Source organism: Equus caballus, chromosome 10, assembly GCF_041296265.1.
Source record: "Equus caballus isolate H_3958 breed thoroughbred chromosome 10, TB-T2T, whole genome shotgun sequence".
Classification (NCBI taxonomy): Eukaryota; Metazoa; Chordata; class Mammalia; order Perissodactyla; family Equidae; genus Equus; species Equus caballus.
The window spans coordinates 1,254,221-1,281,589 of record NC_091693.1 but is presented as its reverse complement, the minus strand read 5'-3'; the positions used below and the strand labels follow the sequence as shown (position 1 = coordinate 1,281,589).

At 59.9% G+C, this 27,369-nt stretch overlaps 1 long non-coding RNA gene across 2 annotated transcripts in view; it reads left to right on the top strand.

Moving 5' to 3' along the window:
• LOC111775162 (uncharacterized) overlaps positions 1-27,369 on the top strand; it is a 109,216-nt gene that overhangs the window by 74,777 nt on the left and 7,070 nt on the right. The window contains exon 1 of one of the 2 annotated variants that reach the window (XR_002810645.2): positions 20,150-20,417. The exons of the other annotated variant lie outside the window; for it this stretch is intronic. This is a non-coding gene — a long non-coding RNA (uncharacterized lncRNA). Of the gene's footprint in view, positions 1-20,149; positions 20,418-27,369 lie in introns of those variants that run through there. 2 annotated transcript variants of the gene reach the window in all.

Below are 27,369 nucleotides of genomic sequence, written 5' to 3'. Positions count from 1 at the left end.
ACCCCTCTTCTGATGGACCAGCTATAAATCGGGGGTTCCCACGACCCCCTCCTTGGGTTTGAAAATATGCTAGACTGGCTCACAGTACTGAGGAAGGCGCTTCACTTTCTGGTTTATTATAAGGGATGCAACTCGGGAACAGTGGGTGGAAGGGACGCCGAGGGCCGGAGCTCCCACACTCTGGGACTGCGCCCCCTCCCTGCCTGGCTGCGTTCACCACCCGAGGGGCTCTCAAACCCGCGGTTCAGGAGTCTTTATGGAGGGCCCGTTATGGAGGCGTGACTGGTTAAATCACTGGGGGTTGGTGACTCACTCAGTCTCCAGCCCATCTCCCCTCCCAGGAAGTTGGAAGAAAGAGCTGACATTTTCAACCTTCCGACCAAGGCCTGGTCTTTCCCGTCCAGCCCCGTCCTGCAGCTGTCTAGGGGCCCCAGCCACCAGCTCTCATTAGCATCCAAAGACATTCTTATCATGCCTGACATTCCAAGAGTTTTAGGAGCTGTGTGCCAGCAACCTGGGACTATTTCTTACTGGTGTCACACCCTCCTTCTCCACCAAGTTCACTTCCGGCCTCTTTTGCGCTGAAGAGACCACTGTCGGTGAGCGTATTTGCGTCACCTGAGAAGGGCATCTCCTGGCGGTGGGATCCCGGAGAAGGGGCGGCTGGGCTTCTCCCCGGGGGGTGGTCTGCAGCACAGGCACACTGTCGATTCTGCCATCTCCACAGGTGGGCCCTCTAGACAGGGGCACACAGCCTGAGTAGGAGTAATTGGAGATACTGTAGCTGTTTACACAATAAGCACTATTTTGTTTTATTTTGTGCTACATTTTGCCCTAAGTCTAGAAAACACAGTGCTAAAACCCCCCCAAAACAGAGATCGCAGTCTCCCTCACATCTCGAGTTTTGCTGAAGATTAGAAACGTTGCTTCTCCAATCTGCTTCTGAAATTGCTTTGGAAATGCTATCAACAAGACCAAAACGCACAGGCAGTAAGTAGTTAGAAAAGCAAATAACCATTTGCCTAAAACCGTCAGATGACCCTGCAATCTGTGACTAGCACACGGTCTGTCCCCTGAGTCCTGTGTCTCTTGGGAAGTGAATGCTGCCTCTCTCAGCCGCACCCTGAAAGCGATGCCCGAGGCCGCCGGCCTGCTCCGTTTCTGCATGCCGGAGCTGTGGAGGCTGAGAGGGGCTCGGGTGTGCTGGCAGGCTCCGTGAAGGCAGGGGAGCTGGAGCAGGGCCCAGCCAGGTCTCGGGGGAGGCTCTGGAGAGTGAGCCTCTGAGAGCACAGGGCAGCGCCTGACGTGGCCTCCCACGGCTGTGCGATCAGGGCGCGGCCTTGGGTCCCTCCTCTGTATGCGCCCAGTGGGCACTGCTGTCCGTGGCCCTGGGGAGGGTCAGCTAAGGCCTCAGCCCAGCACTGGGCAGGGGTTGCTGCCAGGCCTTCCTGATGGTAGGAGCTGCAAACCAGGAGAGGGAGGCTGGGGGCCCGTGTCGGGAGGAAACCAGGCCAGGGCCCTACAGGAAGGCCCTCCTGCTCCCCCAGAGCCTGGCCTCCGCCTCTGCCTCAGGCGCAGCCATGTTTGACATGGCCCCTCAGAGGCCTCCCCAGCGCTGGCTCTGCCCTCTGGCTGTCTGTCTCTCCAGCTCCACCTGTCAGAGTCCTCCCTATCTTTCAAGCCAAGCTCAAAGGCCCCCTTCCAAGGGGCAGCAGGGCAGGAGAGGTAGGAGCCTGCACTCTGGGGCTAGAATGCCTGGGTCCACATCCAGGTTCTGCCACTCACCAGCTGTGTGACCTTGGACAAGTCACTTACCCTCTCTGTGCTTCTATTTTCTTATCTGTAAAATGAGGATAATAGCACCCACCTCACAGGGTTGTTGTAAGGACTAAATGAGTTAACACATGGAGTGTACTCAGAGCAGTGGCTGACACAGAGAAGATCTACATAACAATGACGACGACAACAACAGCAACAAGTGACAGCTATTTTAGGAAATGTCTCTGATGCATGAAACTGACTTAATGTCTCCCCTTCTGGAGTGGTCATCACTGTGTCCTTCCAGAAGGCCAGCAGAGAGCCCTCACACGGCAGGTGCTCAGGACTCGCTGGATGAAGCTGGAAACTGAAAGCATATTAAGGGAACTTGGCGTCAGAGGTGAGGACGCCCTCCTTCCGCTTTCCTTCCCCGCCTGGCCGCACGTCCCTGCAAAGCTCTCTGGGGAGGGTTAAAGGAAGGATGGAGCAGACATGGACAGCGGGTGGGCAGCTGCCCAGGCTGCGGCTGGGAGGACCTGAGCTGGTATCCACTGCCCCTCTGGGCCGCCCCTCTGCCCTGGCATCCATTACTGAGGAGCAGAGTGTCTCTCTCTGAGGCCCTGGGGCCACCTGCCCTTTGCTCCATGCTTCCTCTGTGCCAGGGGATGAAGGCCACTGTGAAAGAGCAGGGAGGCCTCATGGTCACTGAGCAGAGAGTGCACAACACGTGTGGGCTGACCGGAGCAAGGCACTGAGACCGCGTCCGAGCCTTCCTTAGTGCTCTATGCTTACATGCCTCAGGGCCTTTGTACCTGCTGTTTCCTGTGCTTGGAATGGTCCATCCCCAGAGCTTCCTGGGACTGGTTTCCTCTCAACTTTTCCATCTCTGCTCGTGTGTCACCTTCTCCAAGAGGCTTTTCTTGACCGCCAGAGCTGAAGTAGCAACCCCGCCGCCTGCCACGCTCCACTCACTGACTATTGCATGCTCACCGTTCTCTCCTCTCGCTCCCCTCCTCCAGCAGGCAGTGGCTTTGGGAGGTTGTCCCCTGTCCAGTCCCCAGCACAGGGTAGATGTCTAGTGAGCAGTTGTGGAATTAATCACTTAATGAACACAAGTGGGACCAAGCACTCTGGGGACCCGCTGACTGAGCTGGAGAGCGCCAGCGGCCCAGCAGCCTTGCAGGCTCTTGGGACTGAAGCCCTGGACCGCTGAGCCGTGCTGCTCTGCTCTCCACCCCAGGTGGGGGCGGCCGGCCGCTGTGCACTCGGAGCTAGGCAGGCCTCAGGGCCCCGCCCGGTCCACACTGCCCCTGGGGCCACCTCCCCGCCACCTTGCCTGGCGCCTGACAGAGTGGTGGCTCAGGCCACCCTGTGCCAGTGCTGCTGAAGGGCTGGAGTGGTGACCAGGCAGGGTGGGGGGGGCTGTTGTCCCCGGGCTGCTGACCCCCTTCCTGCTGGTCATGGGTGCTGTCAGGCCTCATTCTCCTGGGAGATAGGCCTCCACGATGGGGGCCTCCCCCCAGGCCTGACTTCGCTGAGGCAGTGTCTCTGGAGGACCGGCCAGGGCCTTCCTGGGAGTGATGGGCAGCAGGTCCCGGCCGGTGCGGGGGAACGGGCTGCTCTGGGCTCCTGGGAGCACAGCTAAGAGGCCTCTAGACCTTGCCCAGTGTCCGGGGGCTGAGAGCCGCTGAGAGAGCAGGAGGAACAGGAGGGCTGTGGCAGGGGGCTGCGGGGGGCAAGGGTGCCTAGCTCTGTGGCGGGAGGGGTTCTTGGCCTTTAGAGAGAGTGAGGGGCACAAGGTGACATGGTGAGAGGCAGGGCCGCTGAGGGGCAGGCATCAGTGTCTCCTCTTGGGCCAATGCCCCCAAGACCTGAACCATCGACCTCTCACGGCAGTTCAGGCCCCACGGCTCTTCTCAACGCACAGGCACAGGACAGGGTCCCCACAAGCCCACAGGCATTCCTTCCTTCTTGCTGGAGCAGGGCCGGGGGTGATTAGGGGGCGCCTCAGGCACCAGGGGCTGTGACCTCCAGGGTCAAAGGGCACATGGAGGGTTCTAGGCAGAGGGTGGTTAGGGGTCAGGGAGGCCAGGAGGAGGCACTGGCCAGGCAGGAGGGGCCGGGCAGCCCAGAGCTGTGTGCCCCTCCTGGCCGCGTCTCTGCCCGCTGCGGGCTCCTTGACAGCGAGCCTGCTCCCAGGAGGCTTCGGGCAGAGCCAGGCAGGAGACTCCGGGATGCTGCGATGCGGCTCCCCACGTCCTCCAGGGCTTGGCCGGCACAGCCCTCTTCTGTCTGGGCCTGCAGCGCCTCCCCCAGCAGCCCCTGCCTACTTGGAGTCGGGGGGCGGGCAGGGTTGGGTCATCAGAGGCTTGTGACTTAAGAGTCTAGCCAAGGTCCCTGGGGCAATTTAGAACGGGTCATCAAGCCTGCTTCAGGGGTCACAAGCAGGTGGCCCAGGGTCTGCACGGCCCTCTGAGTTTGGGTGGTTCCCACAGGGCGAGCAGCACAACAGTTTAACGCCTCATCTCACCTCTGAGAAGACGGCCTTCTCCTGTACCCATTCTTCCAGAAGCATCCTCCACAGGAGGTACACTTCTCAAAAATTAAGTGCCCGTGACGTATGCCTATTTCTTGAGTGATGTCACCATAAACAGCCTATGACACTCACCCAAGGGCACTGCCAACACTGCCTGTGTCATTGTGGCCTTTGGTCTTGTTGAGTACACAGACCTCACTGCTCCCTATTGTCCTACACCAGCCTGCCGCCATCATTTAGGGAACTTGACAGAGCTCTGTGAAGGCGCTGGAGTTTGAGACCTTTCTAAACCAAAATGTTTCACCAAAAGGAAAGGGCAACATTTTCTCCCAGGATTTTTGATTGGGGTAATATATTTTGAATATATACTTCGCAACAAATTACCCCGTTCCTCTTGAAAAAATTATTTATATAGATATAGCTTCACTCCTCTGAAAAGCATTTTTCAGGTGGCAGGAGGTCTCTGCAGAGCTCTGGACCTGGGCCTGGAGGGAGGGAACCGGGACCCAGACAGAATGCTTCTGATCTGCGGGGGGGCTCTGCGGCTGACTCTCCCTGGTCCACCTCCCCCGGGCACAGGGAGAAATGTAACCCCGCCTCGCAGTCGACTGGCGTCCTGTGCCTGTGTTCTCTCCTGTGAGGTCAGAAGGGGCCACCGGGCAGGTGTGTCCATGGGGGGAGGTGCGCGTCCTGTTTGGAGATTGGTGCCCCCGCCCCAATTGCACATAGTGTGACCATCCTCGTCCCCAAGGCCCAGCACCGTTAATGAAGGAGAGGAAGGCAGCTGAACGCTAAACAGAGAGGGCGTGCAGGTCGGGGGACGTTTGGGGCAGGGGCTTCCCAACGGGACCTGCGGGTCACCATCCTCCAGGCCACACCCACTACCCCCGCAGCCGCCCTCTTGGGGAGGTGGGGCGCCCAGGGCCTGGTTCTTGGAACACTGGTGGGGCCGGGTGTGACCACGCAGGGCAAGCTCCTGGACGAGCCTGGGCCGCGGAGGGCCTGGGGGCGCTGCGGCCATGGTCACGGCTGTGGCCCCGCACTCTGGGTGGAGCGGCCCGCGGGGAGGCAGGAGCCCGCGGGGCGGGGCAGGCTGCGTGGCACAGTCGAGGGGAGCGCACTGGGGGCCTGAGTCTGTCCTCCGCCACCTCCAGTCCGCGGTAACCCTCCGAGGCCTGTGATGGCGTCATCACAGTGTCCGCCTCTGGCGTTGCTGGGAGGTTAACTGGGCAAACAAGGGTAAAAGCAAGGCCTCCACGGGGCGGGGTGGGCCGCGGAGGCCCCCTGGGAGAGGGCTGCAGAGAAGCCGGGGTGGGATGTGAAGGAACCAGGCTCCAGGTGGGTGGCCGGGCGAGCAGCAGGTGCAGAGAGCGAAGTGCATGATGTGCATGCCCTTGCTCACATGTGTGTGCATGTGTGTGTGTGCACGTATATGCCCATAGGGGAACTCTGGAGCGTGGAGCAGGATGCCGTTTCAGGGGAGGGAGGGGGGAAGGAGGTGGGGCAGAGGTTGCCCCATGGCCTCGGGGCCTGCTCTCCTCTGCTAGCCTCTGGCTCCTTGTGCGGGAGAGCAGGGCTCTGTGGGAGCCCAGGTGTCCCCACGGATGGCAATGGGAAGCAGGGCACTGTGTCATCTCCACAATAGACTGGCCGTGGTGCCATCCCAGGTCAGCTGCCCCTTCTTGAGCTGTGGGGTCAGGAGGCTGGCACCTGTCAGCGCTGGGGAGCCCTGTGCCAGGCCTGGTGGGCAGGGCCAGTGGGGTACAGGAGGCTGCTGCTCCTGGAGCGCAGTCAGGTAGGAGGCCATGGTGGGCTCTCCCACGCCATTGAAAGTCACATCCTTGGGGCGGTGAGTGTGTACGTGTGTGTGTGTATGTAAGGGAGAAAATCTAATTTTAAGAAATTGGCAACCAATTCCAGCAATTAAAAATAAGATACACAGAACAAAGAGCACCCATCCATGGGCTAGATCTGGGTTGGCACTGCCTGTCTGTGACCCCAGTCCAGAAGGACATGGGGCCAGTTGCAGCCAGGGCTGCAGCAGGGCCTGTGGGCTGGTCTGAGAGGCCTCCTGGAGGAAGTGCCTTGCTGGCTGGGCGGCCCTGCAAATGACATGTGACTCTGGGGACAGCGCTGGGAGGCCCGGGCGGTGGGCCCTCTCCCTGTGGCAGTCAGTGGTCAGCTCGGGCCCTGACTGGCTGGCCCGGCAGGTTTCAGTGCCCTTATCTCTCTGGTGGGGGCCTGGGGCCAACAGGCCCTGGTCCAGGAGGCTGAGTGGAGGAGACCTCTATACGTGGCTGCCGTCTGAGCAGGTGTCCCCACAATGCCCACTGCCCTGTCCTTGCCCTGCCCCGGGAGCCACCCCAGCCTCGAGTGCAGCTGCTGCTCCGCTCAGCCCAGCCAGGTGCTGGACGGTGCCCGTGCCTTCCTGCACGTCAGGAAGTGGGGCCCAGGGTGCATGCTGAGCCCAGCCAGGCGCTGGGACGGCACCCGTGCCTTCCCGCACGTCAGGAAGTGGGGCCCAGAGGGCATGCTGAGCCCAGCCAGGCGCTCTGGGTGCAGCAGAGGGCCTGACCAGCCTCTATCCCGCGGGTGATGTGCCCCATGGTCCTGGGGGCGCTGGTCCAGGATTAGCCAGCGCCCCCTCCACCTCAGGGGAGGCCACATGAGAGCCAGCCTCCAAGGACCCAGGTCTGAGGGGAGGCCCTCAGCTGCACCCCCCCGCCTCAGCGCGCCTCATGCAGTTCCTTGCTCAGACAGCCATTCCTGGCCACAAAACCAGAGTTTTGGGAGACCAGGGAACCCCCGCCTCCCTTCAGAAGTGGGGACTGAGGCCTCCTGCTCCCATTGTCTGAGCAACTGCAGCACTGGCACAGGTAGCTGGAAGAGCCGGAAATGTCCGGATTTATAAAGAAGTGATTAAAACGATCGCGGTGTGGGGGCGGGACCCCTAGCGATGAGAAGGGCTGCGTCTGCGGGTCCTCTCGTGCTTTTGGGGAGCACAGGCAGGAAGCCACATCCGTGTGTGTAGGGGGGAAGTCCATCAATCTGAGAGGACATCGAGAGCAGGCATTAGAAGACTGGATGGCGGTTTTCATATGGGGGGTAGGAAATCGTCGGGCTGGCGTTCATAATCCCCGACGCCGGGCGCTGTGAGTGGCGGGCTGGCTGGGCCCGGAGCCCCGCTCTCCTCTGCCCCGTTCCACTTGCCCTTTTCTGCTGAGCTCGTGTCTGCACTGCACACGAACCTCCGTTACGGAGGTTTATAACTCGGTCATAAAGCCTGGCTCCAGGGCTAGGAAGGGGCACAGAAGGTCTCCGTGTGATCACGTCCGCCTCCTCCACTGGGGACTCAGAAAGGGGATCTACTGGGCTGAAAAGACAGCTAACATGTTCTGAGTGGAGAGGAGAGTAAGTGAGGGGAGGTGAGTGGATTTGAGTGTGCGTGCATGCATGTGCGCATGCGTGAGTGCATGTGGATGACTGCATACATGTGTCATCATCTCTGTGTATCCATGTGTGAGAGTACATGTGTATATGTGTGCACGTGTGTATATGTGAATTGTGAGCATGTGTGTGCACATATGAGTGTGTGTGGGTGTGTGAGCAGGCACACGAGAGCATGCATGTGACAGCATGTGTGTATATATAAATGTGTGCACGCACACATAGTCACGGGTGTTAGAGTGTGCACGTGTGAGAAAGTGCATGTATGCGTGAGAGCACGTATGTGTATGTGAACGTGTGCATGCATGTGAGTGTGTGTGCATGTGTCTGTGAGCGTGTATATGCACGCATGTCCTCCAGCATGTGGGAGGGGTTATCAGGGTATGTAGATTTTTAATATTCCTGTGGCTTTTTCAGCTAAAAGGAACAGGTGCTCGCTCGGAGTCTCACTCTTTCTTCGGAAAGGAGGAGGCCGCAGACTGGGAGAGCTGCCAGGTCCTGATGGGGTTTAGACTCAGAGCACACGGGAACTGAGGAGCCGGGACGGTCACCGCTGCCCATGCCAGGCTGTCCCCGTGTGTCGGGCACTGTGCTGACCATGTGGAAAGCCCAGCCTGTCCCACGCTCCCAGTTCTGTGAGGGTGGGGCTGGTATTATCTGAGGTCCACAAGGGAGGAAACAGAGGTTCAGAGAGGTCAAGCCACTTCCTCATGGCCGCACAGCGGGGAAGGGGGGGAGCCTGGGCAGAGCTGCTTTGGCACCTGTGCCATGATCACCATGCCCTCCTGCCCTCTGGGTTTGGAAGGCGCCTGGGGACTGCCCAGGGCAATATGACTGTCTTACCAGTAGGAAGAGATGGTAAGATTGTCTGAGATGAAAACGCCTTGTTGAGCTTTCCTGCTGGGACTAGCACCCAGCCCCAGCCCCAGGGCCCTTCCCTGCTGTGCTGTTGGCCCGAAGCAGGAGGGTGAGGGCGTCAGGGAGCAGCCTGGGTTCCCTAACAATGGTGGAGCCCAAGGGAACCAGCTGAGCAGCAGGGACAGCCGGCTGGGCTCCGGCTGCTCCTCCTCCCTCTCCTTCCCGCTGGCGGCGCGGCTCTCCTAGTGCCCACCGCCTCTGAGAGCTCCCTGTGTGAGCTTGAAGGGCTGGCCGGCCTGTCCTCTGGGTTCAGTGGGAAGTTGCGGGAAGGAGCTTGGCTGGTCTGCTCAGTCACAGGGCTTCCTGGATGGCTGATGGGGAGACCCCAAAGGAACCCCTTGTTTGGAGCGGCAGTAACTTCGAGACCAAGGGAGGAGTGGGGACAGATGAATGTGCTGGCCCCCAGGAGTGCACATTTCTGTAGAGTGCTCAGGCACTCAGGGCCGTGCATGCACAGGCTCGGGCACACGTGCGCACAGTTGCACACCCTGGCCTGTCCCAGCTCGGCAGGAGGACCCTGGACGTTCCCTGGCGTTGGACTAGCCGTCCAGGAAAGACCACACACATGAAAGGAGGAGGGGGAGGCCTTTGGGAGGTGCTGGGAAGAGAGAGTCCATGGGTGGGGGACTGGACGTTCCTTATGGAGAGAGAAAGGCCTGGGTGTGTGAGCCCTGGGGCAAGGAGAAGGAGGTTCTGAGCTGGCACAGGCAGCCCTGCAGGGCTCAGGGCCAGTGAGCTGCCACCAGTGGCTGCTGTGGCCCTGCTGTGGCCCAGAGAGTGTGCTTGAAAGACTATGGGGTTGTTTCCTGAGGAATCAGCTTCTGGTGACAGGGAAGTGACTCAGTGTGTCCATAGATCTGATCCTTGCTGGGCTTTTATCCTGGGGTTGGGGAGGTGAGGCCCAGAGAAGGCGAGGGCTGAGCTGAGGTCACACAGCCGGTGAGGGCCTGAGTGGGGTTCAGAAACCAGATATTCTGACTCCACAGCCCATGTCCCTCCCCTTCGTGGTGGCTTGAGCTTCTTCCAGGGTTGGCTGTCCTTGGGGAGGACCCTGACCCTGGTGAGAAGACCCCAGGCTGTGCTCACTACCTCCTTCTGCTGCTCACCAGGGCAAGACAGAGATGTCACAGCAGGACGCCACTGGCCTCACAGTGGCAGATGGGGCCTCGCTTCCTGCCTCCTCCTTTGCTGGCTGACATGCGCTGGGCCTTTTACAATCAAAGAAATCTAGGAAAAGCTGCTCACCATATGTCCCCTCTGGAGAGCTGCAGACAGCTGAACGTGCTGAAGGTCCTGAGAAAGAACTTGAACTTGAGGCTGGAACACCCACCAGCAGGCCACGTCCTGACGAGTCGGCAGGCCCATGCTGAGGTCCCGCGTGTGCCAGGCGCTGTGCTGTCACAGGGTTGGAGGAGGATGGGGAGGGCCAGCGCCCCCCTGGACCATTAGTTACTCGCACCTGAGGAGGCCTGTGGTGCGCTCACTCCTGCCGGGTCCCGGGGCTGCCAGCTCTGCCGTCTCCATCCTGGTGGTTGGGAGGGTCCTCCCTTTGGGGTTGGGTGGAATCAGGACAGGCTGCAGGGCAGTGGGGCTCTCCTGCCGTCTCGGGCCCAGCGTGTGGCTCGGCAGCTGCAGCCTCAGCAAACTGCACACCGCCTGTCCGCTCGGAGACTCGGGAAGAGAAGACACACTGGAGACCTGCCGCCTGTCCCACTGCAGCCAGGGCGGGGCTGGTGACCCCAAGTGGCCAAGACTGAGGGCTTGTGTGCAGGTGGTTTATTGTGGGGACGTGATCCCGGGGAATGGGAGTGGCCCACTGGGAAGGGTAAACCGCTGTGGACGACTGGGGCTCTTTTCTCCTGGGGACCCGCTGAGGCGTGTGTGGAACACACGTGGGAGTTGCCCGCCTGAGACACAAGAGGAGGGAAGATTTATCTGCCGGTGCGTTGTCAGGATTGCTGGGATCTTAACTCCCCCGCACTTCAAGGGTGGGCATGCACCCAAATGGCCGAGGGGTTTCCCGGCCCCCCGCAGGTGGCAGAAGCAGAGGGCCCGAGAGCAGAGAGCAAGTGACAGGGAGCCATGGAGGCAGGCGCTGCCAGCCTCTCCTGCCCGCAGCTGAGAGACTGGGCAGGGCCATGCCCAAGATATCACTGGGGTTTTTGATGCCTGGAACTCTCTCTTCTTGATAGCACACTTTGAAATGTGGGGTCCGTGAAAGCTCCACTGGGCCCCTGGGAGACTGGTCCAGGGACCACGCATGGCATGGCAAACCTGGCTTTGTTGTGATGCGTCCGTGACATCTCCCTTCACTCATTCACTCACTCACCCATTCATTCATTCAGCAAACTCTTACAGAGCGCCTTCTGTGGGCCAGGCTCCAGGCTGTGCTGCAGGACAAGGCAAGCAGCCCTTGTCCTTGTCCTAGCTCTTGAGAGCCTCATGGTCTAAGGCAGAGGCCAGCAAACTCATCTGGAAAGGGGCAGGTGGTAAACACGTGGCCTTGTGGGCCACGTCGTCGGTCGATGTTGTGGCAGGAAAGCAGCCACAGGCGGTATGGGAACGAATGGGCGTGGCTGTGTTCCCATAATGAGTGACAGTCTTCACCAAAATGAGTGACAGGCTGGACTGGGCCTGTGAGCCAGGGTGCTGACCTGCGGTCAGTGTCTGTGGAGACACACGGCCCAAGGTTCAGAAAGCCCAGAAGATAGTGCCATTAATCCACCCAGGGAAATCACGAAAGGCTTCACAGAAGAGCTGTCACGAGAGCCAGGTCTTGAAGGATGAGTAGGAGTTTGCTGGATGGAAAAGTAGGGGAGAGGCTCTCTGGACAGAGGCAGCTGGGCCTGAGAAAGCGCCTGTGTGCATGGTTCTGAAACGAGTCTCCCGGTAAGTCATGGGGTGTGAAAGCTGAATGTCGCAAGAGGAAAGTGACACTCACAATTAATGGAAATGAAGGCAAGATTCTCCAGGAAGTATTTTTCAGATAAGACAAGCAATGGGCAGTTTTAACAGCACAGCGGGGTGGGAGGGGAAAACCACCTCTTCTTTCTGTGTTGGAACCTCTCCCCTGGGCCTAACCCCCGGAGCGCTGGGGCCTCTGATGCACGTGCAGGGCTGGTCTGGAGGGTCTGCCCTAGACAGGGGTGGCAGGGCCCTCAGAACCCGACTCCGCTTTGCTGCCTGCCTCGGGCACCCTAATGGGCATGGCCACTCAGGCTGGTGTCAGGGACAAAGATTCTTTGCTCCGTCAGACTTTAGTCAGGCTCCTGAAACTTCTCCAGGCCCATCTGTGCATTTCCTTGTAAAATCCAGTTTTAGCAAGAACTCCCCACCCTCGATATCTGATCAGGTCCTCATGCCCCTTCCCCGAGGGGAGGTCTGACCCCTGGCCTGCCTTCTGCAAGAACCCTTTTAGGTCAGCTCAGCCAGAGTCCCCCTTGATGTTTCCTCTTAGTAATTTTCCATCCACTGACCCCCACCTGCTCCTTGGCTGTAAACCCCACCTTCTCGTGTGTGTTTGGAGTGGAGCCCCATCTCTCTCCCCATTGTAAAAAACTCCTACACTGTCACATTCGTCCCGAATAAAGTGTGCCTTACCCTCTTTGACAATGGGCATTAAATATTTTCTTATTTAGCATCAGCGAGGGCCCTGCAGGGCCCCCAGGGCTGGAATCATCTGGAGTGTGTGCCCCCAGGGAGGCCACGTGGGGGTGGTCGGTTGGAGGGTTGGCCTGGACAGCGCACGTCGTCAGCAGAGCGTGCTGGGAGGGGCACTCTGCCGGCCGGCCTGCCTGCCCAGCTCCAGGGTCTCCAGCCACGTGTGGGTCCTGCCCCTCAGGGCTCCCTGGCCCTGTGGCACCTGGAGGGCTGGGGCTGCCCTCTGTGGCTGAGGGCCAGGAGCTCTCCCCTGACCTCGTGCAGAGGAGGGTCAGCATTTCCCCTGCTCCTCAGGGAAGCCAGCTGGGCCAGTGAAGGGGCTGCCAGACGCCTGGCGAGGTGGCCCCCACCTGCAGGGCTGGCGCCGAGGTCTGTGGACAGGAGCTCCTTGCCTCTGGATTGCCGGTTTCTGAATTCTGAATCGCTGTTCTGGATTTTTACTGAAACCCCCTCTCTCCCCACCTCCCAAGGAGGTGGGTTTGGAGTGTGCGGTTGGTGAAGGGGGCAGGCCGGCGTCTGCGGGCACGAAGCTGCTGCAGAGCGAAGGCCACCCAGCCTGCTCGAGTGCAACTCTCAGTGCTCTTGCCCGTGCAGCAGGGGCGGCTGGCCGGCGCTGAGGTCCTGAGCGGGCTGGGCAGGGCGCACTCAGTCCCTGCGGTCATTTGCAGGTCGGCTAGGTGGCTTCGTTAGTCTTCACCTTTGATCTTCTTCCATGCCTGGGCCCTCAGCGGGGTCCCCAGGGCCACCATGGCTCTGCCTCACGCGTGTCTTCCCTGCCAGCTGGCCTGGACTTGTTCTCCGGGCGAAGGCAGAGTGTGTCTTGACGGGCGCACTGTCACAAGGCCAGGCTGGACAGGAGACTTCGGCTCCTGATGGGTCAGAAGGCAAGGGGCCTGTAGGCAGGGAGGGATGAGGAACTGTGGCCATTTTTGTAGTCAGTCTACCGCAGGTGAAACTGCTATGCAGCAGACACTGGGGGCTGAGCTGCTTCCTGGATGAGGCTGTGTGGGCAGTGTAGACAGAACCTTCCGTTGGAATTGCCATCCTCTTCTCAAGGTCTTGCTGAGCCTGCCCTCTCATGGCATAGTCTTCACAGGCCCTGGCTTGCGGAGAACTTGCCTGGACCCCAGGAATCTTCTGGAAAGGAGATGTTGGCAGGAGGCAGCTTCCGTTTCCTCTTCCTCTCCCCAGCCTCTGCTGTGGGGTCCGCCGTGGGGCCTTCCCATCCAGGCTGCCTTGGCTGTGTCTGGTGAGTAGATTCTCCCCACACCTGCCGGGAGGCGCTGCCACGTGCGAGGCCCTCCCTCTGGCTGGGCACGGGTGTGTGCTTTGCACACATCACCTGGCTCAATTCTCATGGCAATCCTGGGAGGGCGTCCTCATTAGCCGCTTGTTCAAATGAGGAACTGGGACTCAGAGAGGTTAAGCAACTTGCCCGAGTTCTCCCAGCTGGTGCGTGGCAGAGTGAGGGATCAAATTCAGCTTGGACCGACCATTGAACACAGCACAATTTCTTCCCCCATCCCACAGATTGGAAGACCAAGACCCTCCCAGTCAAGTGACAGACTCCCCCTTCTCCAGCCCTGCAGTGGTCTGGCAGATCAATGCTCAAGTTTCTTATTTTTTCCCTTCAAGTTTCCATCTGTTCACGCAGCAACCGAATTTATGCGTGTTCAGGCACCATCTGTGACTGCAGCCCCGTTTCCAAATCTGAAACACTTTTCCTTTTTGTCCTTAGCATGCGTGGTGGTGTGGTGGTCCTCAATAAATAACTCATCTTGGCTTGCCAAAGTTCCAGGGGCCTCCATGGTAATTTTTCTCCAAGGAGGGAGGGGGGAGGCATGGTTTTTGCTAAACTGGAATTTTGTTTTTCTGACGTGGGCTATTTCTCCTGGTTGACATTTCAGTGGGCTCCTATCTGCTGGCTGCATTTCAAGCTGTCTCTTTGTTGACAGCAGACGTTGCACACCATGGCTAAGCTCCTGCACGCGTGTGTGTGCGTGTGTGTCAGTGTGCACCTGCGTGCCCACATTTCATGTCTTTGAAAGCTCTTCCTCTCATCGCCCCTCACCTGGAGACCACCGTGGCCACAGTCACACGACGAGGGCCTTGGGGAGAGACTGTCTGGCTTGAAGGATGGAGGAAGTGGTGGCTCTGTGGGCTTTGCAGCTTCCAGAATCTTCCCAGAGTTCTGAGAGGCCAGGAGCGGGGTCTTCGCTTCCTTCAACTCAGTGGCCCCAGAAATGTTTCATTTCAGAGTCCAAGAATTGAACTTAGAAACCTCTCTGTCTCCCCAATCGTTTCCTGAACTGTCTAATAATTTTCTGACTATACCATAGCCAGGTTAATTTCCTTCATTTTTTAGCTCTTTTCTTATGATGTCCTGTTCCAAAAGCTTCTGTGGATAATGTCCTTCATCAGCATGACATTCAAGGCTGGTCCCCTCCAGCCCCTGCTAGGTCCTCTTGATGCCTTTGCGTGCCCCAAATCTCTGCCTGCTGGGGCCTCCCCATCTTCTCAAACCCTGCCTGCTCTCTCCTGTCCCTGAGAATCCAAACTGTGGCATTCTCTCTGAGAGCTGGTCCTGGGTGACTCCTCTCGTGCCAGTGGCTGATGTGTGCTGGGTGCCTGAGGAAGCCCGGGCGCAGAGTCGAGTGAGCACGTGGCTTGGCGAGCTCGCCTTCCCGGCAGGTGGGGATTACACATAGGGAAGAGGCTATGGTGTCCAGACCCTGAGCTGTGAGGTGGGGCATGAGATTCCTTCCTCAGAGGCGTGAGTAGATCAAATGCCACAGTCCCCACAGAGAGCTCGTGGGCGAGCGTTCTCTGTGCTGCCTTCTGGACTGGGGACCAAACGGAGGGGACAGGACACAAAGAAAGCCACACAGAGGCTTTTCAGCACGGTGACCTTCTGCAGGTGTCAGCTCCAGAGGGCACGGAGGACTGCCCCTTGGAGGGGAGGGGACACTTTGACATCCCCAGGTGATTCCTGGTGTGGGTGAGCTGCAAACTCCAGCTGATCAAGATAGAGCTTTTCTGTGAGAAAAATTCCTTATATTGCACAACTTTCTAAAAAGTTATTTTTATATTAGTAAGTGTTATAAATATTATTATATTTATGTTTTTAAAAGTATGCTTTTTGGTGAGGAAGATTGGCCCTGAGCTAACCTCTGTTACCAATTTTCTTCTTTATTTTTTTTCCTCTCCCCAAAGCCTCAGTACATAGCTGTATAGTCTAGCTGTACGTCCTTCTGGTTCTGCTATGTGGGACACCACTTTATGTGGCTTGATGAGCGGTGCGAGGTCTATGCCTGGGATCGGAACCAGTGAAACCCTGGGCCGCCGAAGTGGAGCACATGAACTTAACCGCTCAGCCACGGGCCGGGCCCTCTGAATATTATTAACTACCTGAGTCACACAGACAGTGTGTATTACTTCTCACCCTGAGTCCTCCTTCCTAAGGCAACTGCTCTGCCTTCGGGATCTCCTTCCCACCTTCTCGCAGCCGCTGTGGTTTTGATGTCGTGTATGTGCTCCCCCTCAAGCTGGGACCCCTGGGGGACTAGTGGGCACTCACTGGGGGTCCACGCTCTGCCAGACCGCATGCTAACCGATCCACGTGGACCATTTCATCCTGTTCTCACGACATCTCCTGGAGGCAGCCTCATCTTCTGGATGGCAGACCTGAGGCTTCGGGAGACAGGCGATCTGCTCAAGAGCACACAGCTGGTCCAGGGTGCTCAAAGACCCCAGGGCAGGTCCCCCTGCTCCTCCCAACACCCTGCCGATGGCTGGGGGACATAGACTTCCCTGCGATCCGTTTCAGACGGACGAGGAAGCTCAGGGTAGAAAGATGAGCTGACTGGCCTGATATCTGACTGCTCACCAAATTCCGTGAGCTCTGAATCAGAAGCTTCCCAGATTCCCCTTTCCTCCAACGCACTCTTGGCAGGAAACATACCCCCTTCCCCGGCCCTTCTCCAAGCTTTGGCCTGGCATTCAAGGCTCCTTATACAGAGCAGCAGAGTGCAAAGTCTAAGGGCACTAGCTATAAAATCAGAGAGACCTGGGTGAGGAGGGCTCCCAGCTCTGTGACTCTGGGCAGGGCCGTTCTTGCTGCCTGGAATACTTCACTCCCATCCTGCCCTTGGAGGCAAACTCCTGCTTGTCTTCGGAGGCCCAGATGTCAGGCATCTCTTCCTCTGGGAAGCCTCCGAGATTTCTTCAGGCATTCCATCCTGTATGTTCCATGGGCCCCAGGCATGGCCCGTGCTCCTCTCTCCGGCGTGCTCCCATGGTCAGAGGCTGTGTCTTGGCCTTCTAGGGGCCCATAGGGTAGGCTGCAGCAAACGCTGATCACCGTCTTGTAGCGGCAGGAGCCCCCCAACCCCCGCCCACTTGCCCACAGTGGGGTTCATCTGCAGATCCCAGCACCCCTTCCGCCAGCCCTCAGCACAGACACCCGCCTGCCCTCCAGCCAACCCTCTCCTGCGGCAGCGGACCGGAGAGCATCAGACGTTCCTGCCCACCACCGGCCAGGCCCTGCAGGGGCACGACTCAGGGAGGAAGGTCAAGACATGTAATTTCTTTTAATTGGAAACGAATGAGCCGTGGTCCCCCAGCTGGTCAGTGTTGTCGGCCATGCCCTGCCAGCTGGAGGCTCAGCTGTGGCTGTCTGTGGAGGGGCTGCCTGCTAGGTGCTGTCCGGCCTCCAGTGCCTGGGAGGCCCATCTGCCAGGCCCGCAGCCGGGCCATTGGGTGGGGCCTCTGCCGCCGAGAAAGAGCAGGGCTGGGCCCCAGGGTAGGACAGGCTGTGGTGCTGTCCCTGCCCTTCCGTCTCCCTTCTGTCATTGCCCCGTGCCTTGTGCTGGTCCCTTCCTGGAGCCCCTCCTCGGTCTGATGGCCAGACCTTCATAATATGGACTCAGGCATCTCACTGTGGCCCCCCTTGCAGGGCGACAATGCTCCGAGGGCCGCCTTTGGCCCCATGTCTCCCTTGCTGAACCACAGCAGTGCACACAGGATCCAGAGACCCCCACCACTCACAGGACAAAGGGGGAAGTGCCCGCATCTGCAGGAGCCTGCCCCTTGGAGCGAGACATCCGGCCCTGTCCTGGTGGGGCTGAGCCACCTTGGGTATGTCGTCCCCCTTCCCTGAGTCTCAGATCTCTTATTCACCATGTGGGGACAACAGTAACAGTTGTCTGGCTTGTCGTGAGCAACATAATGATCTAACACAAGTGGGGAAGGCTTCCGCAGTCAGTTGGTACCCAGGACGCGCGCCCACCGTGTCCTGAGCGGGGCCTGTGAGGCCAGCGCGCTGTGCATTGTTCCTGCTGGCGGCCTGATATCGTACCGGGGACAGTCAACAAGGAACCCCCGACACGATTCCCCACGTCAGGCCACGTCCACATGGGGCCGGGAGGGGCCAGTACAGCGCTGTCGGGACAGGGGGCGGGGGAGGCGCTCAGGGAGTGGCCCGTCATGGCCTCACGGGGCAGGTTCACGTCTTCCAAATGGGTTTCCAGCGTCTCCCCAGGGCACGCTGTCTGGGTCCTTTCCCGGTGGTGGGACGGGTGGTAACAGGTTCTGGACATCACTGGGCCGTGAGGTGGGGCCCAGCCTGCCACACCACTGCCTGATGGGGAGGGGAGGGGCCTCGGGACAGGGCCCAGCACTCTCTACTCTGCCGGCGTCTCCTGCCCCCCAGGAAGTGACATCTCATAGCCCCAGAACCTGAAGATTTCAGAATCTAGGACGTTGGTCCTCAGACGGCCCCAGGAGGATCAGGTCCAGCCCTCTGGGGGTTTTTGAGAGGAAGAGACAGGGTTTCAGATCCAGGGGAAGTGGAGTTGGTCTCATCTTCTCATTGAGCCTCGGTTTACCCCTGAGTATGATGAGGGGGTTGGGCCAGATGGTTGCTAAGAACCTCTTCATCTGTGACATGCTTATGTTCATAAAAAGCACTATTAAAAAAAAGAAAGAAAGGAACATGATAAAGCCTCGTCATTATCATTTTCCAAGTTTTCTGTGTGTTTTTTCATCAGAAGACAAAATATGATTAGACGGTGTGTTGGGCTAATTGTTCCCCAAACAGAATTTACACATTTGAGTATGTTGGCGAGGGAAGCAAAGGGAAGGAGGCGGTGGGGAGCCGGGGCTGACTCCTCCCCGGGAGGGGTCTGCTGGGGGCCTGGGGCCGGGCGCTGCCTGGGTAGCAGGTGCCCTGCGTGGGCTATGCTTTCCCTGGGTCTGGATGGCTGAAGGTCGAGGTTGTGGGTCCCATGGTTCCATTCCAGCATTCATTCATTCACACTCCTTCATCTAGAGACGTGAGCGGAGCTCAGCCCAAGCTGGGCCCAGAGCTGGGTGCTGGGGACACGGTGGTTGGGGGACAGCTGTGGTCCCTGCCCCTGCAGAGCCCATGGGCTAGCTGGAGAGACAGGCACGACACCAGGAAATTGCAGCTCCATGAGGGGGTGCTGGGATGGGAGGGGCTTCATGGGGCAGGGGAGGCTCAGGGGAGGGGTGGGGGGGCAGGGTAGGCTAGCCCCCAAGCACTGGGTGAGGGGTGAGGGAGGTGCCAGGCCGTGAGGAGAGGCACCAGCACTTTGGGAACAGAGGGGGCGTGTGTGGAGGCCAGGGCAGGAGCAGCTGTCCCCGGGGGCTGTGAGCGCATGTCAGGCCCTGGTATCAGGCGCTGAGAGCGGTGGGGTGAGTTGTGGGCGGGCTGGAGAGGCGGCAGGCGCAGGCCAGGTCCCGCCTGTGCTGGGTGAGAAGTGTGGGGCCAGGAGCGATGGAAGCACCTCTGGGTTGTGTTTAGGGCTTTGGGCCCTCCCCTGATGGGCTGTCAGGACAGCAGAGGATGTATACCCCGCCACTGGCCCCAGGGAGGGCCACCCGCTGTCTACCTTAGGCCAAGTTGCACCCCAAATTCTCATGTTTCATAATTAGAGGCCAGATTGTGGAAGAGGCTGGCTGGTGCTCCTAGGAGTGACCTGGCCCTGAGGACAGAGCTGTGGGTGCCACGGAGAGCCTTGAGTCCAACTCCCTGGGTATGAATGGGGAAAATGAAGCCTAGGCAGATGAGAGGGGTGGAGAATTGTGGCCGTCACCCAGTGATGTGGCAACAGAACCCATGGCCATGGTCTCTGGGCTCACGGTGTCCCCTTTCCTCAGAGCACTGGACAGTGACCAGCACCCTCTGATGTGGCATGGCTGCTGCAGGCGGCTGTGACAGAGCGTGCTGAGAAAGGGGAGTGCCACCCTCTCTGGTCCCAGGTACAGGAAATGGACACGGGCCGCAGCTGCAGGAGCTGCCGACGACAGGTGCTGCACCAGAGGAGGCAGAGGCGAGCGGCAGGTGCCCTCAGGCCCCTCGGTGTGGGGGTGGGGAGGGGGGAGGGGGGAGCAAGCCCAGGAGAGAGGCTTGGGATGGATGGTAAGGCCTCGGCACAGCCGACTGAACAGCTGAGCCAGGGGAGCTCGGAGACGGGGAAGTGCCTGGAAGGGGCAGGGGCTGTCTGCCAGGCTGGGCTGTCGCCCTCCCGTTGATGCTGTCCCACCACCCCGCAGGGGCTGACATGAAGGAGGGCCAACAGATGCACTCAAATATGGTTTGGTTCAAAGAATGAGCTAATTAGGCATTTATGCCCATGGTCGCGAGTCCAGAGTTTCCTCTCTTTTTGGCATGTAATCCAGGAACATTATCGGAGAGGGTTTCCAGAGGAGCATCCAGGAAGCTGGGAAGCGATAGAACAGATGGTCCCATTGTGAAATCTGGCCTTTCCCTCCCGCCTTGTGGGTAAGCGTGGCAGGATTAGACCCAGCGGGGCTCACTTGGGTGCCTCACCAGGCAGAGCACGGGGCCCCTTGCAGCCTGGGGCCTCCCAGAAGTTCAGGCTGGACGGGCCTGTGCCATTGTAGGATGGGGCATCCGGGGCCCAAGGTCACATGATGGACAGCCGCTCAGTGACTTCTGCACCACAAACAGCAGCCTCCTGGCCCCTCCACAGGCAAGAGTCCTCTGCCCAGGCCCACGGCCCTGCCACTGCCCAGGACCGGGGGATGGAGTGTCCGGCTTGCTATCTTCAGACAGGTAAGGCTCACAGCAGAGTATCTGGTCCCAGGCTCAGGGAGGGCGGGAGCCATGGCCTCGGGTCTAGAGGATTCCCAGGGGCCCTGGGTCTGACCCAGCCCCCATTTGCTTCCCTGCTCGCTGGCTGCTGTCTCCGTTCCGGTCTCTCTCCTCCGCCCCCATTGCCGCCTCCCCTCTTTCTGCCTCTCTCCCTCGCTCCCTCTCTTTTGCCTTGTCTGTCTTTCTGCTCTTCTCCAGAGGGAGTTTCAGGCCAATTAAGGCCCATCTTCTCTCTGAAGCTTTCCTCCACCTCCTAGCCTGGCATCCAAGCCGTCTGCCTTTCGCCCTCCGTCCTCCTCCCGTCCAGCCCTGGGGCCCTCATGCTCCACTCCCAAAGGCTCCAGCCACCGTGCCGTTTCTGCTTTCAGCCTTTGCTCACTGCCACCCCACGCCCTCCACCCAGAATGCTCCCTGCCACCATCACCTGTCCAGTCCTCCCACCACCGCAGCCCACCCCTTGCTTCCTGGCCCCTTGGGCAGGCGCAGTGCTCAAGGCTGCTCAGGGCGGGGCTTGCGGTGCCTGCCCACCTGTCCCTGCTTCACCAGAGAAGAACAGTAATTCCCTACACAAAGACGCTCCCCGACGAGGCGGGGCTTGGGTGCCACCGTTAAAATAATGCCTGCTGCCTTTGCACACAGACTGCACAAGCCCAGAGGCAAGCGCTCAGCGTGCCTTGGCCTAGAGCTGAGGGGCTCCGGGGAGTTGCGCTGGCTGATATGGGAGCATGTCAAGGGTGAGCCTCGTTCCCTCTGCTGCGGCTCACCACCGACCCTGTGCTGCTCAGGGGACCCCAGCCCCTCACATGATACGCTCTGTCCCTGCCACGTGGCCCACTGTGCAGGGCCTCCGTCAGCTTGGAGTCCGCAGAGACCACTCTGGCTTTCCGTGCCTGGGGTCTCTGCACGAATGACATAGCACTCAAGCAACCGCCAACATGAATTTCAGCTGCCCTGGAGGGGGCCAGCCGCTCTCTGAGGCGCCTTCAAGGGCCTGGCGGAGGCTGTGTGGCTGCACCGGGCACCTGGGGCCTTTGACTGGGAGCTCTGCAGGTGCGTCCTACCATCAAATAAGACCTGTCTGGCCATCTTGCAACGTGGTGGCAGACAGACAGAGCTCCGTTTTATTTACATCGACATTCAAGGATGCAGGATGCTGAGCGCCAGGGGCAGCACGGTCATCACTGGGCCAGCCTTGCTGAGATCTTGCTGAGACCTGCCAGCGGCCAGGGAAGCAGATCCTGGGAGGCTGCTGGGCTGCAGGAGTCTCCCCCTGCAGCTTGGGGTGGAGGGGCAGCCTGGAGGGCTCCCAGGCCGTGCTCTGCTTCGCAGGGCAGCTCGTGTCCTCCGGGGGCCACGGGTTCCTGTTGTTGCCTGGTGCCCTACAGGGCCTGCGGTGTAGGTGGGGATGTTTAGCTGCCCCTCTGGTTCTGGGGATTATGGGGCTGGACGGGAAGGTGGTGTCGCCATTTACCCACCTGTTCAGGGCTGCTGGCCTCCTGCACACAGCAGAGGGACTGAGGCCTGGAGTGGGCAAGGGTCCAGCCAGCAAGCTGGGAGAGCTGGACTGGATGGATGGTGGCCTGGTGACTGCTCAGCAAGGGTGCCACACTGGAACGCTTGCTATTTTTCTAGAATTAGCCATGGGGTGGCTGGGAGTGTGAGGATGAACAGATCTGAGGATGGGCGAGCAGGGCTGTGGCCATTCAGTCTGTCACTGGACTTGCACACTGTCTGCTGGAGGGGCCAGCGCACAGGCGGAAGGAGTGGGGGAGGGGCCTGATGGGCACTGGGGGCCACTGATCAGGCCTCCTGACACCCAGTGCTGAGGGCCGCACCAGGGGGCAGGTGTTTAGGGGCCCAGGTGGGCAGTCAGGGGCCTGCTCTGCATCCTGCCTCTGTGCTCTCCACAGCCAGGCCTTGGCCAAGCTGCTTGTCTGCGCCAGCCCCCTCCTGACCTGTGACCTGGCAGCGCCAATAATTGTGTCTGAGAGAGCGTGAGGGCAGTGCCTGGCGCACAGGGAGCCGCCCTAACTGGCCATTGTTCCCGTTATTAACATATCATGGAGGGTCCTGCTGGGGAGCGAGGGAGCTGTGATTGTGGTGACAGCAGCTCGCACTGGGAGACTGGTGACCTGCCTTGGCCTGTCTCCACCCTTAGCACAGGAGGAGGAACACTGCCTGCAGCTTGACTGGAGTGGGTTAGAGTGTAATCCCTTCCTGCTGGGCTGGGCTGGGCGCTCTCGGAAAGGGCCCCTCTGGAGCTGTCTGGAGGTGAGAGACCATCCTGGGAGGAAGAGCGAGGTGCCCCCCCCAGGGCCTCCCTGATAGGGCGTGACAGGCTCACGTGCTGGGCCAGGCAGCTTCTGGAGCCTCTTCCCCTGGGGGTGGGGGGAGGCAGGGGGAGGCCTGAGGAGGGCAGGCTCCTCTTTGGCCCAGAGCTGCCCCCGCCTGGGCTCGTTGGTGGGGTGAGGCTGTCAGAGGCCCCTCTCAGCCAGGAGGAGGAGGGTTGGCAAGCTGGCCAGTTCAGAGCAAAGTGTCTTGGGAAATCCGGGAGAGCTGAGTCCCCCAGTGAGAACAGGCAGGCGCTCAGCCAGCAGGATCTGTATTCAGGCCGCACAGCCCTTAGACACTCCATCTTAGCATTTCTGAATTAACCTACTTTATCTTGCAGGACGGGGGAAAGTGGAAGGAGAGTCTGATAGCGCAGGCCGACAGCGGCCCTGGAAGGCTTCTCCCTTGAGGCCCGCGCTCTGGCGGCAGCGACAAGGCCTGAGGATGAGCACACACGGAGGGGGCTGGCTCGGCCTCGGGCGCCCAGTGGGTGCGGTGGAGCAGGGCAGGATGCCGGCCTCAGCACTCTGCCTCCCGTTCCAGGCTGTGTGGCAGCCCAGTGGGCAGGGGGCTTCCCCACGGTGGGCCTGGAACCCAGAGAGGTTAGGCAAGCTGTGCAAGGCCAGCGGAGGGATGCCGGCTTTCAGAGTCGCGGCTGCCCCCTTTCCCCTCAGGGCTCTGTGTGTGAGGCAGTGAATCACCCGCGGGACGCGGAAGGAGCAGCGTGCGCTCCTGTTTCTGTCTCCCAGGGTGAGGGACACGCTCCCCTCCTCCCCTTCATCTCCCGGGACGGGTTTGCTGCGTGGGAGGAAGAGCGTGGGCTCAGTTTATGGCGTGGTTTTGCTGGGATTGTCTCCTGCTGGCGAGAGGAGCCGGCGGCAGGCGTGGATTTCTGCTCGCCCTGTGTCCGGAGGCCAGGCCAACTTCCGACGACTGCTTGTACGGATAATATGGCTGCTGTGGCGAGGCCATGGGGCTGTCCTGTGGGACGGGTCTCTTGTCCGTCGGTTCCCCGCACCCCCCGCCCCCAGTCCCGGTCCCAACTGACAGCTCCTTGAGGGCGGGGCCTGTGTCTGATTCATCCTAACCCCAGGCCAAGCCCTCAGCGTGCGGCAGACCTGACCCCCATAGCTCCTTGGCATGCGCCGTCCCACGCCCACCCGGTCCTCTCTCCCGCGGGCCTTGTCCTAGTAGGTGTGGGCTTGGCCTGCAGGGTGCAGGGCAGCCCATGAGTGCTGGGGAGGCAGTGCCCCAGGAGCCAAGGATGGACTGGAGCCGGTCTGCGCGCCCTCCAGCCTGCTCCCCGACAGGGGTCAACTAGGACCCGTTCTGACCATCTCTCTGGCAGCCCTCAGCAGCAAGCCACTTATCACCACACTGCTCTGGCTGTCGTCCCCTCCTGTCTGCGTCCCCACTCCCACGGCAGTGCTTCCCAGGGTCACCTCCCACATGACCTGCTTGCGTCCCAATCCTCAACCTCGGGGTCTGGTCTGTGGAAGCTGCTGAATGCTGGGGATGAATGCACAACTCCATGGATGGGCATCATGCAGAAGCCCGCTCTGGGGGCAGGTGAAGGAGGTCCCGTCCTGACCACGAGGTGCTCTGCGGCCTGGGAGGCTCCCTAGCCGGCTCTCGCGGATGGTCGCGCACAGATGCAGAGGAGTCTTCTCGCCATTCCCAGCAGCCATAGCGTTTGGCTGCAACTGGTCTCCATCTCTTCTCCCCACTTTCTCCTTTCCTCCCTTCTTTCCTTCCTTCCTTTTCCCTTCCCGTCTTCCTTCATTCCTTTCTCTTAAAGAACAAGGAAAGAAAAGGAACATAGCAATACATTTTGAGAGGGTCTAGATTCTGGCGCTGCACGACAGGGTTCTGTCTGGAGTCCTGTGGCTCTTCAGGGCTTTGTCTGACCAACAGCTTCCCTGATTGTGCCCGGATTCACGGCTGTGCAGGTCCTAACCCAGGTGCTGGGACCAGTGAACAGAACGCTTGTGGGGGTGGGCAGAGCCTGGAGCTTGGGCCTGAGCCCTCAGCAAAGCGCGTGGGCCTCTGGAGCCTGCCTGTTTCTCCTCCACCCCCAAAGCTTCCTTTCTCCCATGTGCATGTCCTCCACACCTGGACGGTGCTGGAGACCTCACGGCTGGAGGTCTTGGCGCACAAGGGTCTGTTTACGTTTCATTCCCAGAGGCTGGCACCGCGTCTGCCTGTGCTGGGTGCTCAGCAAGTGGGTTCCCCTGGGTGATGTGTGCACACTTCCTGGGGGAACTCCAGCTCCCTCTTTTCTGGGAGAATCATTTGTCCCAGGGAAAAAGTGCACTCTCCGACGACAGCCTGAGGGGCCAAATGGGACTTACATATGGCTGCAGCCTGTCAGGGGTCAGCAGCCTGGTGTAGATCTCCCTAAGCCCGTCAGGGAAGCCGTGCATAATTAAATATCATTAAATGGACTCAGACGTGTCCAACTTCATCACCACTTGTTGAACCTGAGTAATTGCCTTGGCTTGGCAGGAGGAGGCGGTCCTGGGGAGAGGCTGCCAGGGCCCTGCCTTGGCGCAGCCCTTGCTGGTGCTTCTGGCCTGAACACTCCACAGGTGGGAGAGGGCCCCAGACAGGTCCTGGGAAGGCTGCGGGCCTGGGAGCTTCCTCCTCCCAGCCTCTGGGCCTGCGGGCTGGGTAATGGCTACCTCGCTACAGCTCCCAGGAAGCCTGGCTGAGGTGGGCTCTGAACCCAGGCTGAGCCGCCTCCCAAGCCCACAGCCTGTTAGGGCTCCCATGGTCTCCAGATGGGGAGGGTGGAGAGACTGATTGAGGCCCCCACAGATGTGCTGGGCTTGGAGTCCACCAGCCCCCCAGCTTTGCAGGAAGCAAGAACTGGCCAGACCACTCCAGGGTGTGCAGACAGGGGGCCCTGCTGTCCTGAGGGAGCGCCTGGCCCCCAGGCCACAGTGTGGGGCCACAGGCAGGCACCGGGGACTGGAGGATGGCAGGACTCCCTTCTTCCCCGGCTAAAGGAGCAGGCAGCACTGTGCTGACAGGGCCTGCGTGGGAGAGGTGTTGAAACTTACGAGTATCTCCTCCGGATGCCTCCAATTCCACCGTCTGAGATGCAGTCCTGGGGGTTAGTTGCGTTCTTGTTCAGGTTTCTCATAAAACGCCCGTCTCCCAGGGCACGTGCAGAGTGTAGTGCTGTCTTATCTCTCCCTCCATGGTGTGTCCCTCCCGGGGCAGACACTGACTTTTCATCTCAGCACCAGGGTGCCCAGGGCCTGGTTGCTCCAGGATGCTTGTTGAATGAATGAGTGATTGGCACATTCAGGGCCCGTGGGACTTGGGTTCATGGGTCAGGGAGGGAGGAGGGCGCTGGCACAGGCTCCCTGACTTCACAGAGCCCCTGTGGGCTGAAACAACTTGGCTTCCACCCCAACCCCTTTGGAGGGAGAAACAGTGATCACAGACCAATGCTTCCGCTTCCAGTGTGCTCTTCCACTTTCTGGGGTCATTTCCATCCCTTCCTCATTCTAGGAATTGTCCGGTGCAGAGGAGTGTGGGGGCTGCTCCAGGGCAGGACACACACAGGTGCCAACAGGGGTGCAGGGAGTGGACACGTAGGCAGGCAGCAGACTTGGGGTAAAATGCTGGTGCTCCGAGAGCCCACAGTGAAGGCTCGGCTTTACAAGAAGCTGCGTGAAAGTCATGATTGCTATTTCAGTGGTCAGATCTTGGGGTGCAGAAGACAGTGGTCAGAAGGTCAAAGGGCACATTCTATGGCCTCGCTTCCCCTTCCACCTACCAACGGGCCGCCCCAGACCTGTTCCCCCGTCCCTGGGGAGGTGAGAGGAGGAAGCTGCAGACTCGGGGACTCTGAGTCCTCGGCCACCCTGGCCCATCCACACCCTGCAGAGACTCCCTAGGCCTCTCAGCCAGGAGAGCCTTCCCCTCCCCCGGGCATTTCTCTCTCCGTTCCCCGCTTCAGGTGGGTGCAGCACATCCCAGGTTGGCTCCTGCTGTGTGCAGGCTCTGGAGCATGGCTCCGCCTTGGTGCTCACCTGTTTCTTGCATCTATGTGGCTGGAACTAAGTGATTTTGTCTGCAAAATCCTGCAGAAATTCCAAGAGAAAGGCAGGGAGACAGGCCAAAGGAGAGAGTCCTGTGGAAGCGGGGGAGCCTGCCTGCAGGCTGTTCCAGACGTCCCTGCGGCCCGGTCCAGGAGCTGTGCTTGCTCGCACAGGAGCACCCAAGGCTGCAGCCGCAGGAACCACGGAGGCCTGGGGACATGCAGGGAGCACCGCCCAGGTCTGGGGAAGGGGAGGAGGCAGGAGGCGTGCCAGGTGGCTCTGGGCCAGTCCCATGGCTGCCCCTCCAGGGAAGGCAGCTGCAAGGGCCCGAAGCTTCTGTCTTGAGGCTCAGGATTGCTTGTGTGTGTGTGTGAGAGAGAGTCGTGAGTGCTTGTACCTGTGTGTGTCCACGTGTCTGTGCTTATTCCTGTGTGTGTTTCTGCATGAATCTGTGTTGCCTGCTCCCAAAAGACTGAGGGCAGCCGCTCCCATGTCCCCCAGGAAGTTGTCTTTCTCCCCTCAGCCTTGCT